The 13,484-nt window shown below is 39.3% G+C and overlaps 1 long non-coding RNA gene across 1 annotated transcript in view; it reads left to right on the top strand.

Annotated features, from left to right (window-relative positions):
* The window catches only part of LOC134473152 (uncharacterized), a 66,203-nt gene extending 57,889 nt beyond the window's left edge, over positions 1-8,314 (top strand). Inside the window, exon 3 of the long non-coding RNA XR_010043246.1 lies at positions 7,870-8,314. This is a non-coding gene — a long non-coding RNA (uncharacterized LOC134473152). The remainder of the gene's footprint in view (positions 1-7,869) is intronic.
* The last annotated feature ends 5,170 nt before the right edge of the window (positions 8,315-13,484 follow it).

Genomic DNA, 13,484 nt, shown 5'->3' with positions numbered 1-13,484 from the left:
GCCAAGAATTAAGTTCAACCTTCACTAAATCTAAATTCAATATACCCCATTCCTACTTTGTGCCATAACACCTTTCCGAAATGAAAACTAATTTCTCTCTCAACATTAAGTCATACAAATGGCCTTACAAAATCGGTTTGTGAAGTTTAGTTTTACCTTAGTTTTCCTTCTCCAGTAGTCACAAATCACCAGACTCATGAATGGATGAGTTGACTAGATTACACTTCCTCAGATGGAGGAAGTGTGCAAGCCTCCAACGCCAGGCAGAGTTGAAATAGAAAAGTCTCGACTTCCTAAGGCCCCAAGAACACCCCGTTCCCAGAGCGCTGTGGCCTTGGGAGTCTTTCCACTGCCAGCCTGACTTCAGGACTTTGCACTTCTCGGTGGAGAACTCTTTATTTTAGACTCTTCTTGCAATCCTGTTCAGTGGACTTGAAAAACTGGAGATTTCCTTGTTCCTTGGTCCTTCCTGTGCAGACTTGGAATTATTCTTTTCTTCTCCATCAGCAAAAGGACAGCTTCACTCATAATCACTCCACCTTTCAACTCTGGGAACCCAGCCTGGGCCAACAGTCAGGCTCTTGAGAAAGGAAGTGGGATTTACTTTTGCTTATTTTCCCCCTCAATTGATTGAAGAAATGAAGAGAGAAAAGCTCCTTGACATACACTACCTAACACTAAAAGTTACTTAAGGTAAAAGCCTTCACCTCCCCATTATTATCCTGAGAAATTTGATATAAGCTAATTTATGAGGTAATTGAAAGTAAACAAACCATTTCTTTCTTCCTTCTCTTCCCTTCTATAGCTTAAACATAAATAATAGTTGCTTGGGTAGAATACATCATCATTGTTCATAGATGTGAATATTTATGTATATCCCGAAGCTCTATGATCACCTTGTGTATAGCCTTTTTGGAGGCAGAAGCCATGCATATAGCAAATACTGCAAAATATTCATCAACATACTCTTCTCCTTCTGAGCACATGCTGGACTACATTTCCCAATTTCCCTTGCAGTTCAGGGTGACCAGAGTTCTGAGTTTATGCTGTAAGGTTCTCTTGCGAACTCTTCTGAGAGGAGTACAGACTGCCGTCCTGTCCCACTTAATGGCTCCATAGAGCTGAGCTGCCACGACCTGGAACTCTTTACCTTAGGCTTTACCCAAAGGAGAAACACAGTGTTCCCTGAGACACTGGATTTGTGGGCGTAGTTGTTTAGTAACATCACCAGCTGGCTGGAAAGGTAGATGTGTGATGTGTAGTCCAGTTGCTTAGCTACTTGGTGCGTTGGACAAAGCCGAGTGCCTGCTCTTCACTGCATTCGGCTCCTCCCACTCATCTTGATGTAAGCAGCAGTGGGACAAATGGTGCCCCTCTTGAATACTATGGATATGACAACATCAAACTAACTGCTCAGTCTTGTTAGCAACAGTAAAATGAAACTGAGTGTAGCATGCATATTTTGCTAAAAGGTGCCTATTTTCTCCTATTTAATAATAAAATCCAAAACCATATTACTGAGCTTTTGTTGGATAATTGAACGGGAACTGTCTGCAATCTCACTGTATAAATGTCCACTTTATATGCTTTAATTTTATAATTTGGACAACTGTTTCTAAGATAATATGTAACCTATTAACTAGTGATTTCTTACTGCATATTTTTTCTTGAAATTCTGTATTACTTGTACCATTTTACTGCTTTTTTTTTATTTCTTTTTTCTCTTTAAATAAAATAAAATAAAATCCTAAATTCCTATCAGTGGAATGGATAATTCCTCTATATGTTATCTATAAATACAGAAAGAACAAAAGATTTAACTCCTGAACTCTCGGCAAATGCTTCACCTGGGATTTTAAAAATAGATTTATGATCAAGATCTTGAATTTATAGGATGATTAATGATATGAAAGGATTGTTTACATGTTTCAATTTATATTTTGACTTTATTTTGCCTTTCTTTCCTTTGCCCTAGAAAAGGTAAGCATACTTCCATTTTATTACAAGTTATTGGAGTCTGCAAGATCTCAAAACAAGAGCTATCTTTTCTTTCAAACCAAGTCACTGTAAAATCAGACAGTGAAACAGATTGGGAATAAGTTATCATTTTTTTACTCATTCATACATAAAGCCGATTTTGAAAGATGGGCCTACTAACACTGAATCTCAGATTTGTAATTACTTATCCTATTTTCAACATTGGTCAACCTAGCTCTCTAAAATAGCAAAGTAGAATGTATACTTTTTATTTTATTTTTCCCCAGTCTCAGGAATTGAACTCAGAATCTAACACTTGCGGGGAAGACTCTGTGTGGCTCACCTGTACCCTGAGCTGAGGACACTGTGCTTCCTATAGACACCTGGAGGGAGATAAAGGAGCTTAACACAATTAAATCACACCCTCTCCCCCACGGGCAGAAATGTCAGCACTGCTATCCTAGTATTAATCCCTCGACAAGTGAGGAAATACAAGGCATAGGGATAGCTCTGTGCCAGTGTAGACCAGGATTAATAGCTATCTGGGGGCAGGAACTCTGCCTTTACAAGCTGAGTATAAGAGTTTACAAAGTAGATGGTAAAGTCATTGTTGTTGTCAATTCAAACATGAATTTAGGACTTTCAATAGCGTCTAAAATGCTAACCAAAGATTGACAATCAAAAAGAGTCTGCTGAAATCTAGTTAAAACCTGGGTAACACCCAAGATCACAGGTGAACCTTCTTTTTATATATTCCACAGCCCCCCATTTGTTTAATTCTGCTAACGGAGCCTTTTCTGTATTCAATCTTGTATTAGAAACTATCTTAGTAAATATATTTGTTAGTATGTGCCTAGAAATGTGAGTCTTCACTCCTTAATACACAGGTCCTGATAGGGTGCCTATTTTTCTTTCTCAAAAAATCCTTGTTTGAAAATTAAAAGAGCATTAAAAGCCTACAATCTCAGTATAAATTCTCAGTCTTCCAAATGGTATCTATTTATCTTGTTGGATTAATGTACTCTGTCCCTCCTGAGGTTATTTTAGCAACCATATGTTATGTGTCATAAAAGTTGCTTTTGTTTCATATTAGGCTCAGGAAGGATTGCATAATAACGTAAACAAATACCTTGAACTCACATAGCTACTCTCATCCTAAATCCTTTATAAATGCTAACTTGTTAATATATGTCCCCCAAACATTCCAATGACTTGGGTACCAATGGGTATTTTTCCCATTTTTTCAGAGGGAAAAGGGGAAAGCATTAAAAACAAAGTCCTAGCACAACCATATCTCGAAGTCTGAGCCTCTGACATTAATGCAGTCCTTCCTGCTCATTCTGGGTGGGATTGTTTGATGAAGCCTTGGGCTACTTGAGGGAAGCATTAGCTGGATTCCTGTGGCTGTACTCAACCACTGAAGTATGATATAGATAAAATTGAAATGCCTACTATGTGCAGAGAACAGTGTACTTATACTCTTAATCTTTGGGGATTTCTGAGATTTTGAGGTATGGATGGGAGGTCTTCTGTGGGCTTCATTCTTTTTCCAACCAGGGCCAGTTCACTCAGCTAAAGAAGTATTATACAACTCAGAAAATATGATTGTCAATTTCAAATTAGTTTAGGCTTCCAGTGTTCAAACCAAGAAGAACTGATTATTTCCAAGGATTTATGGAGGTGTCTCTGGCCATTTTCAGTTCTCCATGAAATGCTTTCTGTTACGCTTGTGTGGCTGGGTAAAGCTGAGATCTTTTTTTAACCCGTTGATACCAAAAGAAGGATTATTGTTCCTTTCAAGAGCAGTTGGTATGAGCTAAGGAAATTGTGAGCCTGCAATATTAAGCAACAATATTGAATCGGCAACATACAACATCTGACGAAGTACAAAAAAATCTTCACATACTAAACCCTAAAACCGTGCTAAAAGTTGTATTTTAACTGCACATTTCTAACACATTGGAGCTTCTTACAAAAAAAAAAAAAAGTTTACTGACTTCCAATATTTTAAAATGATTCTTGTTATAATATTATGTAGGAAATTTAAAAATCATTCAAAGTTATGCATGGATTTTCAAAATTTCACATAGGACAGGTAAGAACTTGTCCATGACCTAGTAACATAATTTTATGATTGCATTTTCCTTTTGTTTTTAAAGGTGACATATTTACAAACATAATTTCTTTTAATTTTTCAAAGAAAAGTAATTTTTCTTAGAAGAAAGGAAACGTTTATTTTCTTAACTCAAAACTTGCTACTGATTGTACTAGTCCAAGCAACACAGTTGAAATCTGGAACCCATAAAACAAAGTCGGGAGCTGATTGCTTACAACCCAGGAGATGACCAAGCTGTACCTCTTGTTGCAGAGAACATAGTCTTTAGATGCAGGATTCATTAATCAATGGTATTTCCAAAGACATGCCTCTGTGACCAGTGCTCTCCTAGAATATATGGAGTCTTTGAAAAGTAAAGTCTTAACTGGAGGGAGCCAAAAATACAATTGGGAAATGAGGAAATTAGTTAATAGTAAATGAATAGAGAAAATAACTTGCTAATGCATAGATGGTACAGGACTTCTCCGGAAGGAGAAGCTGGACCTTTCTCACTCGGGGAGTGTCTTCTCCAAGAAGGCCTCAGAAGGAAGTGGGTCCTGAAGGTAGCGAAGGAGATTGTCCAGGAGTCAGTGTAGAGTAGACACTAATTTCAAGGCTGGGGAAGTCTAACATCTGTAACGGTAATTAAATGGTAATTAAAACACTTACAGATAAGGCTGTCAAAAAATCAGTAGTTGTCCAGAATTCTTTTCTTCTCTCTAGTACAAATAGAAACTTGCATTTGATTTAGAAGACTTTTTCCTCATTATTTTAATTATAGCAATAGTTCAAGGGGTACTGTAGCTTATCTGACTATACAGAAAAGCAGGACACCCAGAACTGACTAATTCAAAATTTCCTGTTTCTTTTTGATATTTTTGCTATGCATGATTATATAACTGTGCATTTGTTATACAATTTGTTATAATCACACCATACATTACAGCATGTATTTTTTTAATGTTAGGCTTTCTGTTAGGCTTATGTCTTCGACACTGACTCCTAAGAAAGAGAACATCTGAACCATTTTGCTGTCAAACTTCCCTCAACAGCAAGGCATTCTGCCCCATCCGGTTTCACCTTTGGAATAGACAGTGGGAAGCAGGAAAGCAGCTCACAAGTGACTGACTGGACACCTGAGAAATGGACAGTGGGCACTACACATTCATCTGTTTGTCCACTATGAGCCCTTTAGTGGCTGCCTAGTATGTACCAGGCACGGTAGGAGAAAAATAGATGTCATTCGGCTCTGAGTGAACTCTCAGGGTAAAGGGGATTCAGACATCTGACGAGGAAATTCCAGAACGGTGTGTAAAAGCTCAGAAAGAGGAAATACACTCTGGTAACCCACATGCTAGGCTCGCCTTTTGGAGGCACCCAGTGACTAAAAGAAGCTCAGAGGTGACTAAGTTAGCTATAGGCCAGACAAGGAAAGCACAAATTTCAGCCAGAAAGAACCGTATGAATGAATTTCATCATCTGACACCACTGCCCCTACAACAGAGAGTGGAGTACGGCTGGCACACAGAGTGTAGTCGGAGGAGTGAGGACCAATAATGTGACTGCCAAGGTCACAGTCAGAGCGGGAGCCACCTTGTAAGACACATATGTGCAAGACTGAGGTTTTAATAGAAAGGGATTCATTAAAATTTAAAGTGGAAAGTGACATGATCAGATTATAATTTTACTTAATTATTCTATCGAACCTACTTTCTTAATCTACCTGAAATTAGCTGGTTTATTTATCAAATGCCATTAAGTCACCAAATACTTCAGTCCCATTAAGACACTGATTCTTCACAATAACCTTTAAAGTACAAACCATTATTCTAATTACATAGATGGAAAACTAAACTCAGAGAGTTTAAATAATTCGCCCCAAGTCACTTAGCAATAAATGGAATGAGAACTCAGCGGAAGATCTGTTTCCTACAAAGCCTGTGTTTTTTCCAATGGACCAGGCTGCCTTCCAATTATGCTCATGACTAGCTGTTGGATAACAATGCCAAAATTTAGGCCTTCTAGAGCTGGTTAGGTAACCAGCTTTAGAAAAGGGGGAAAGGTAAGGAGGTGAATTTGATGTGGGCAAAAGAGTTGAGTGAATCAATTCCTTTCAGCAGCATATTCTTCTGTATTTCGGTCTGCTGAAATGTGTTTTATGCTCAAGACTTTGTCTACCAACTGCTAGCATCCTTTCAGAATATGCAGGTCTTTTTTTCACAGAGAGGAGTTTGATTGCATTGGTGGCTCCAGTGTTTAGTTTCTGGGCTTCTGGTAAAGAGCGAAAATGAAAGAGTTCCCCTCATAAACCGTGGTTGTGACCTTTTCCAAGTCATCTGTGATTTACACAAGAACTTCTAAAGGATGCATTATGCTTTGGTAACGCAGCAGAAGCAGACAGGCAGTGTCAGAGGACTGGGCAGAAGTTTTGAGGTGTCTCCCACAGGCTGCGGTGAGGCAGGAATTCAGTATGGGAATAAGGTTTGAGGAAGTGTGCGATCAAATGTGTTTGCTCTATGGAGAAGCATACTGAGTTATTTCAGCTCACCTGGTTTGACTGCAGAGTATTACTTCACCGTAAGGAAGTAGAGCATTTAACTTCTCCTTCACCTTCTAGGTGACCCCTCATACCACACCTCTGTGGCAGACAAAAACAAACCCGGTGCTGAGAATTCCCAGGGGTTGAGGGCCAGGTGATCCTTTCAGAGCCTCTCTCACCTGATCCTCCCTGGCTAAGGTGGGACGCTCAGAGTCTGAGAAAACGAAAATCTTTCTTTTCTCTTTTTGTTTCTCCTATTCTTTATAAGTAACCATCATACAATCCCCAATACTGCAATGCTCTTATCATAACTCCCTCACCTACTTTCTTTTGTGAATTACTCTGTTACAAGAAAAACAAGTGACAATCAAAGATTGTGTAATTAATGGATCAGAGTTGCTGATCTGGGAATATTTAACCAGCTTGAAAGTGAAGCATCCAGCTGAGGATCATGCAGGACCTCACCATGGTGGTGATTTTATTCTAATTGCTCTGCAGAGAGAAGTGGAAGATGACACATACACCTCTTAAAGGTTAGGGTGTGAATGAGGCCTTTGGGTAGACTTAACCTCTCCAGTTTCTCCTGTGTGAAGAGGATCGAGCTGGTGACTTGTCTTTGCCCTGGGAATCAGAGACAGTCCTGTCCTTAAGGCAATCTCTACTCCTCAGCACTAAGATAGATTCTGTAGCTCTGGATGTAACAGAGCCATGATAGAGAGACCAAACTTTTTGTCCTTGTTTTCCCCTATATTCCAGGTTGGACATTAAGAAGATTTAACATCCATTTTGTAAAAATTTATTTTATGAGTGGCTTTTTGAAGAGCTCTGTGGCACTCAGAATCCCTTGATTTTAGGAGAGAGAAGTTTCTCGTCTTCCTAAAATTCTGATTAAAAGGCTCCTGCTTACCCTGCTAAAGCAGGGCATGTTGCTGTCAAACACAGTGACCACATGGATCCTGGAGCCCTGGCATACACTAGGGGTTGAAAAATCGGATGCTATGGTATGGCAGAACCTAAGGTTCCAGAACCTGACCACAGGCCTTTGAACTTTGCTTCACTATTTGCGGACTGTCTAAGCTTGAGTGAGCTGATTTTTGGTCTTCAGTTTCCTCATCTATCGAGTGGTCACAAGAATACTTATCTCTTGGAAGTCTTATACAAAAGTCAATGAACTAATTTTCATAAAGTACTTTGACTAGTACTGGGCATAGGGGAAGTACTAAAGAAATATTGGTTCTTTCCGTTTACGTATGGTCAGGTCCAGATGAAGGTGTGATGTGGAAGAATGATCGGCACTGTCTCTGACCCCAGGAATCCCAGGAGTTCTTCACGGCTACCTTTAAACAACTTCTCAGGCTGCTTCCTGTGTTTCCTGCAAATGGGGCACAAGAAGATGTACCATTTGATGGCCTGGTACACTCGGACTTTCTATCTAGAAATTCTCTTTTCTCTTTCATTGTTTTTTTTCTTTGAAGTATATATGAGGTTGAGGGAGCGCCTGTATATTTTTTTCCATTTCACCAAAATGAATATTTCTTATGGCTAGGGTCTGTGATCTCTTCTGGCACAGGTGAATAAAATACAACTGACCGTAGGAGGCCTGAAAGCGAGAACAAACGTACTTTTTTTACTCACAGGCGATTCTCAGATCTAAGACTCCTGTGTGGTTAGACATGCACCAAATTAACGTACGAGCCCAAGTGGATAGGTCCCTTCAGAATTGGATGGAAAACTTAACTAAATTGCTGTTGTTGTTGTTTCTGCTGCTAAACCAGTATGGAAGTTGCAGGTCTTCTAAACAAGGCTTTCAGTGTTAGTTTGCTGAAACAAAAATGAAAATAAAAGACAAAAACTGAAACCAGTGCATAATCATTGAACACATACCATATGCAAGAAGTGTGTAAATGTGAGCTGACTAGACAGAATTATTCGGAAAGAATCTGAGTTAAGCTAAAGCATAAACTTCTATTTTTTTACTTTCCTGTCAAGGAGATTTTTAAAGTGCAAAGTGCACTTTAAAAGGGAAAGGAAAAGAATGTTCCATCAGAAAAATATTAATCTGCATGTTGAAACTGAAGCTTATGTCTGTGAAAATGCCCCAAATCTCAAATGTACTAGAACCTTACTTATTTCAAGAAGAGGGAGGAGGACTTCCATTGTCAAATATTGGGGCTACAGAAACCCTTCTCTTTTTTTCAGGATTTTAACCTGAAAAAGTTGATAGCCAGAAAGTGTACACAAAGGACTACTAATTCCTGAGTGGAGTTTTCCAGGCTCTTACAACAGCAACATCAACCATCTCAGCTGCCTCCCATGGGGAAGACTTCTGCCAAAAGAGTGCTGTTTGTTGCTTATCTGCATTCTACACAGACCTTCCCTAGCCTCTTGTCATTTGGCCAGGTTAGAAGAAAGCCAACCAACCCTTGCAGGTGCCAAACATTTGTTTCAAAATGTTCCGTATGTATTAACTCAATGCATCCATATAACAACCTTCCAAGGTGGGTTCTGACTTTTTCAAGTGAGCAAATGGGAGACACTCACAGATTAAGGAATTATCCAAGGGTGGAGGGATATTCAGGATTCAAATTTCAGGCCATCCAGTCACAGGGCTTCTGATTTCATGGTCTCCTTTACTACTGTGCTCCAAGGTAAGTGAATGTTCTGATAGTTCTAACCATAGGACACGTATTTTTACTCTAGACTTTGCATTTAGTGCAATAAACTTGGAAACTTTTTGAAAAGTAGAAAAAGATTCACTCTGGTTAAGCGCCTAAATGTGATGAATCATTTTACAAAAAGTATTGACCTGTAAGAGATATTGACCCTGAAAGAAAAGCGATAATCAGTCTAAGACAAAACTGGGTCATGGATAATAATCTGTTTGTAAAGTGACCTCAGTGTCTCACTGTTTAGGGAAGATTCATTAGTAACTATTTGGGATAGAAAAGGAGAACCTGAAGGGATGGGCATTGAAGAATGGCTCCACCAATCAGGAGAGGTTTTCTCTGTGTATTGAAGAAATAGAGCGCCCTAAAGTTTGATATGAAAACACTACTGAACACACAGAGCCCTGTGCTGGGTGCCACCCACACATCTGTTTTGAAGGAAAGGGTGTTCAAGGCAATCTGGAAATAGTTCTTATCAGCCCATCAGCAGAGGCTGCACAGAAAGCAGAAGCTCAGAGGAAGAGAAGCTCCCAGGATGTATTCATGTCTTAGAATTAGTGGAGTTGCAGATCACCTAACTTTCAAGGGCATGCTGTCCTGAAGATGGAACGTCTGAACTGGTGGACTTCAACTGTCTGAGGACTCAGCTGTTTCATAAAGACATTTACTTGAATGCACTCAAAATTCAGCTTACCAACTTTCTTGACTCAAGAATTAAATTGCCTATGTTTCATAGTCCATATTCTTTATCATTGTTGCTTTGTGTGTATGAGAGACACAAAGAGAAGGAAAGAGTAAGACAGAGAGAGAGAGAGACACTTTCTTTGGCAAGACTCCTCAGAACCTCTCTTTTTTTTTTTTTTTCTGAAAATGACCTGGGGCTCCTTGTACACAAACACCGAAACCAAATAGTCATATTATCGTCATATTATCACTGTGTTCCTAACCCTAGAGACACTTAGCATGGGTGTGGGTTTGCATAACAGGGAAACTAGTATTAGCCTGGTACAAATACTAATTAAATATTGAAGAATTCAGGGATCATGCCGCAGTGAGGTAAAGGTAGGTGTGTGTGCATGTGTGTGTGTGTGTGTTTCTCTATGTCTTCTAATTCTATTTGACAGTGGCTACAAAGTTCAGGACAAAAAACAGAAAGAAAAAATTCAGCTTGCATGATTGGATAGAGAAAGTGGCTCCCTCTTTCAGGGAGGGTGGTGATTCATGGTGTGACAATGCATAAGTCACCTGGCCTTTGTGTTCCATCCTCCACCTTGTAAATGGGAATTGGAACACTTGAGTGCTACCACTCAAACAAGTGCTATCACCAAGGCATAGGACACTCAGCTACTAAAGCACAAGGAAGATTCTTGAGTTTGAGGTAAAAAAACTTACGTGAGAATGGACGTTTCCAAGACTCCCTGGAACTCCATGATACTATGGTGGTATTGGAAAAAAGTGAAAACCAAGTTAGTCTTAACCAGCAAAACCCAAAAGAGAAACTCAACTTGCATGGAAGCAGAGAGAGCAGAATTGGAGAAAGGGGAAAGAAAAAGAAAGGAAAAATACAACCTAATATTCACCAAAGGAATATAAACTTAGAAACTCTATATCCTTTTACTTTTTCAAGGGAAACACTGAACCACAGTTCAGCTCCTGCTGTCTAAATTCACTTCTCATTCACATCTTCAGATACCTGTGGTGGAAAAATATGGCATTTGCAGGGCGGGTACTCAGAGCTAATATAATAAGTGCAGACGAAACACCTCACGCTCTCCATCTCTGGCAGACGCTCTTTAAACAGAACATATCAAAACAAAGAAAAATCAATCTCTCTTATTTTATGCTCTTGAGTAATTTTTTTTTTTTTTTTTTTTTTTTTGGTCTTTTTGAGACAAGGTCTCATTATGCAGTCCAGGCTGGCCTTGAGCTTGTTTTGTAGCCCAGGCTGGTCTCGAACTCAGAAGGATCCTCCTGCCTCAGTCTCTCAAGTGCTGGGATTACAGGTGTGAGAGCCACCACGCCCGGAAATAGAAGTTTCGGACATGGATCTACTCTGACTCTGTTAAGCAAATACTTTTTGCTTGGTCATTATCAAAATGAGGAAACTACTCGTCCACAAATTCTCTAAAGGAAGATTCAGAAGAAAAAGGAACTGTGGTTAATCCTTTCCCACGTCACACCTAAAGTAGGTGTCTGCTAATAGGGAAGTTGGGTTCAAAATATCCACTTTACAATTTGTTGAAGGTATCACTGAAGAAAGACTAGAGCCAGAAGTTCAATAACATATTTTAAAATGTGATGTATAAAATAGTACTGTCCCTACTGTAACTGAGGGTCTGACAACTTCAGTTCGATGTTCCCAGAAAACAGAAATGCATACAAATATTCCTTGGTTAATTAATTCTGGCAGAGGCTGAGTTCAAGACAGTTACTACTTTTTGCAAAACTTCGAAGTATTTAATGGGCTAATAATGCATATTATGAATTTCTAAGAGAGGAATAATTGAGGGAAGCAGCAATTCTCAAACCTGAGACTATTTTGTTAATATAGAATAACTTACTCTGTTTCAAGGAAAGCAAACTGTAAAATGTAGCATAGAACAAAACGGCACTAGAAGCTTTAAGTTTTCTGGTTGAGTCACAGCATGTCAGTCAGTGCATAAACATCGTGGTATCTTTTCCCGTACACACTGGCCATTACATTTTACTTACTACTAGTTACGGTTTAATTTTGGGCTTGTGCTGAGATGCCCGTATTTCTTGATTCAGGAATACGAATGCCCATGGTCCTTCTCAGATGTACAATGAATCCGCGATGAAATCAAATTTTAAAAAAAGATGCAAGTATAGTTTTACAGAGCAGGGCAGCCCCTGAGCACAGACACTGGATCACAACTCCACACAGAGTTAGAAAATGCTCATTTGTGTTAATAATGGGTGCATGATGCAGAAAAAAATCACATTATTTTCCTCCTGTCTAAATGTTTACACTTGAAATGCTTTCTTTTCATAATGGAAAATCTGAATTGTCTTCCAAGTAGCTGTTTTCTTAATTTAGAGTCTTGCTTTTATCTAGTCCTAGATTGTCAACTCTGCCGGCCTTTGGATTCATTTCTACATCTATTCTGGTGCAAGGGGCGAGTTATCCAAAGCAGAGTCATGTAGTTTGATGCTGTCTGCTTCTTTTATTTTAGCTGTGATGATTTCTGTCCCATCTTGAATAAGGAATATTGGAATTTAGTATGTGGCAGTAAAATCTCCAGCAGTAGGTGATTTTAGAAAAAAGCCAATTTGAAGTAACCTGGAGACTTTAGTTTAATTAACTGTAATTATTGTCCATCTTGAGAATAATGGAAAAAGCAACAGGTATCAGTGTGTCAAGCAATAGTTATTGGAAGATCAGGGCCGGGGATTTAGCTCAGCGGCATAAGCACCTGCTTTGCAAGTGCGTGGTCATGAGTTTGATTCCTGGTACTGGTAAAAAAAAATGCTAAAAAATAGTTATTGGAAGACCAATCATTTTCAGTAACTATCTTTTTTTTTTTTTTAAGACAACAAAACTTCTACGGTGAGGAAGAAGATAAAAAGCAATGGGCAAGAAAGGGAACTCATGCTTTCCTAAAATTACGGTTATCTAGAACATGGAGGAACTACAGCAGTGGTTATCTGGTGTTTAGGAAGACTGCAAATGAAATTGGCTCTTTCATGACTTCAGTCAGATATTCTAGAATTGAAATTCAAGGAGGAATCTTCTCCCTTCTGCTGGCACTCTGTCTTCCAGGCGCCCTGGCAGAGGTGGTGACAGTGTGGCCTATCAGTCAGGTCGGACACACCCAGGGGCGATCTCCTCTCTGATTCACAGCGGGATAAAAAGAGTTCAGTGCACATTGTGCTGTTCAGGGAGGTGATCTGGAAGCATTAGCCTTACAGCTGTAGGCAGAAACTGTTTTCTGAATGTGTCAGGAAAATCTCAAGTACGTGAAAAACCAGCTCCACTGTCCCTTAGTACAGGACTTTTTTTTGTATTTCTAAAGCATTTCCCATTGTACCATAGATAAATATTATCCCTGGTTTTCAGCCCTAGAAACTGGAATGTAGAAAGGTTAAGTACCGTTCAGAGTTACATAGTGAGTCATTTTCTGAATCAGGAAATAAATCGGTGGCTGTGATTCCCTTTTCCCTGATCCTACAAGCCAGCAAGAATCAT

The sequence above is a fragment of the Cavia porcellus genome, unplaced genomic scaffold (genome assembly GCF_034190915.1).
Source record: "Cavia porcellus strain 051 isolate PalLab524CR breed Dunkin Hartley unplaced genomic scaffold, mCavPor4.1 scaffold_26, whole genome shotgun sequence".
Classification (NCBI taxonomy): Eukaryota; Metazoa; Chordata; class Mammalia; order Rodentia; family Caviidae; genus Cavia; species Cavia porcellus.
Note: the sequence above shows the minus strand (reverse complement) of the source record. Positions and strands in the feature narration are given on the sequence as shown.